This window comes from Mandrillus leucophaeus, unplaced genomic scaffold (genome assembly GCF_000951045.1).
Source record: "Mandrillus leucophaeus isolate KB7577 unplaced genomic scaffold, Mleu.le_1.0 Scaffold47, whole genome shotgun sequence".
Classification (NCBI taxonomy): domain Eukaryota; kingdom Metazoa; phylum Chordata; class Mammalia; order Primates; family Cercopithecidae; genus Mandrillus; species Mandrillus leucophaeus.
The window spans coordinates 4,069,583-4,072,187 of record NW_012105031.1 but is presented as its reverse complement, the minus strand read 5'-3'; positions in this window follow the sequence as shown (position 1 = coordinate 4,072,187).

Here is a 2,605-nt window from a genome sequence, read left to right as displayed (position 1 = left end):
TCAGACTTCTGTCTGATTCTTTCTAGGTCATGTTGAAATTAAAATGAGAGAAAGAAAAAAACAATTACAGATTGTTGCATTCCCTTTGTCATACTTTACTTTTTCTTACATTTTAAATTGCTATTTTATTTTTTTACTATTCTGAGGTTGTCTAAAGTTACATTTCCTGAATCACTATATAAAACTCTTTATAATTACTACCAACTAATATGAGAGTATCCCAAATTTTCCACCTTATAAATTTTGTGGCACATCTTTAAATTACTTGTAAAATATTTCAAAGCACGTATCTTCTTTCTTAACCAACTGAAATATAGCATTCAATTTCAAAATGTTATTTTTGAATAAACATTAGTGAAGTATATTTATTAGTTTAGAGATTTTATTTTCACAATGTGCTAATTATGACAAATTAAGTTCTTAGAGTAGATTTTTTGCAGGAAATTTCTAGCAAAAATTTATTCTGCTAAGTTTTATTATAATTATTATTCATCTGAAATATTGATATATTTCCTTTTTTTCCTGAATTAATTTTGTAAGCAATCTTTAGTTTCACTGTACATCACCATGTAGTATAAAATCAGAAAGAATCTCAAAGATGAACAAAATCAGAAAATTTCTGTTTCAACTTATGTGTTAATGTCTTGAATTTATATATGTTATTGCAAAATATTATGCTTTTAGTTGGTTTGTCATGTTTTTAAAACTGCATGTGATTTCTCTCATTATGGTCATATATTTAAAGCCCAATTAACTTATGCATGACTTGGCTACTTGGAGAATATTCTGCCTCCACTGTCTTTGTGTATCTTCTGAAGAAAATAGAGAGCACCTTTATTTGTTAATAAATTAAAGTCCCCATGTTTTCATGCTTCTTAAATGCCACCCTCTGCACACATTCAGAGGGAATCATTCTGAAATGTTATGGAGTAATACAAAATGCAAGAATACCTACCTTATATCAAAAAGCAAGAGCCTAAAAAGTGGATTGGGGAGCATATCCTTAATTTTTTTTTTTTTTAAGTAGAAGTTTCCATTGTCACTTTGGAGAGTTAAAACAAAACAAAACAAAACAAAACAAAACAAAACAAAACAATTAAAAAGTAAGACCGGGCGCGGTGGCTCATGCCTGTAATCCCAGCACTATGGGAGGCCAATGCGGGCAGATCACGCTGTCAGGAGATCCAGACCATTCTGGCTAACACGGTGAAACCCCATCTCTACTAAAAATACAAAAAGAATTAGCCGGGTGTGGTGGCGGGAGTCTGTAGTCCCAGCTACAATTAATATAGCTACTTCAATATATTTTTTATTAGTGTTAGCCTGGTGTATGTTTTTCTGTGTCTTCACTTTTAATCTGAGTCTTTATACTTAAAGTAGAATTTTTATAAACAACATAAATTTTTGTCTTGTTTATGTTTAAGCCACTCTGACAATCTGTGTCTTTTAACTGTTACTTTTAAAATGTTCTAATTTAAAATCATTATGGATATGGCTGAATCAATTCCTACCATATTTAAATTTTTTTAAGTATTTTAATTATTTTAAAAATTATGGCAAAATGCACATAACAGAAACATTGATCATGTTAACTATTTTTAAGTGTATAGTTCAGTAGAGTTACATATACTCACGTTGTTCTGCAACCCATCTACAGAACTGTTTCGTATCAAAAAGCTGAAATCTATGCCTTTTACACACTAACTTCCCATGTCCCCTTTTCCTCAGCCCCTGGCAATTATCATTCTACTTTCGTTTCTGTGATATTGACTACTCTAGATATTTTATGTAAGTGAATTACATAGCATTTTTCTTTTGTAATTGATTTATTTCACTTAATATAATGTCCTCAAATTCATCTATGTTGTAGCAGGTGTCAGAACTTTATTTATTTTTAAGGCAAATAGTGTTACACTCTATGTATATATGAATTTTTTAACCCATTCATCTGTTGATGGACATGGGCTGCTTCCACCTCTTGGCTATGGTGAATACGCTGTTATGAGCATGGTTGTACAAATATCGCTTCAAGACTGCTTTCACATCATTTGGATATATACTCAGAAGAGGACAGCTGAATCTGATGGTAATTCCATTTTTAATTTTTGGAGAAATGACTAAACTGTTTTATCATTTTACATTCCCACCAATAATGTACAGGGATTTCAATATCTCCACATCCTGGCCAGCACTTGCTGCTCTCTCTTTTTTTTAATAGTAGCCATTCTAATGGGTATAAAATAGTATCTCATTGTGGTTTTGATTTGTATTGCTTGTGTTTTTTATTTGCATTTTCCTAATGATTAGTGATGTTGAATATCTTTTCATATGTTTGCTGAACAAAAGCCCTGCACCCATTTTTGAACTGGGTTGTAAACAAATACATAATTGAAAGTAAAAGATAAAAAAAAAATGTTTAAATAAAAATTGAATGAATTAACATAATCACAATAATATATAATCTATTTAAAATGATGTAAATTAAAGTCTTAGAATAAGGGATGCTAAATCCACAAAGAAACTAGGAGAAAAATAAGTTTTGTTTAAAGAAACATATGAAAGATATAAAAATAGGTTATTAGGACATCAGATATATTATGCCTAT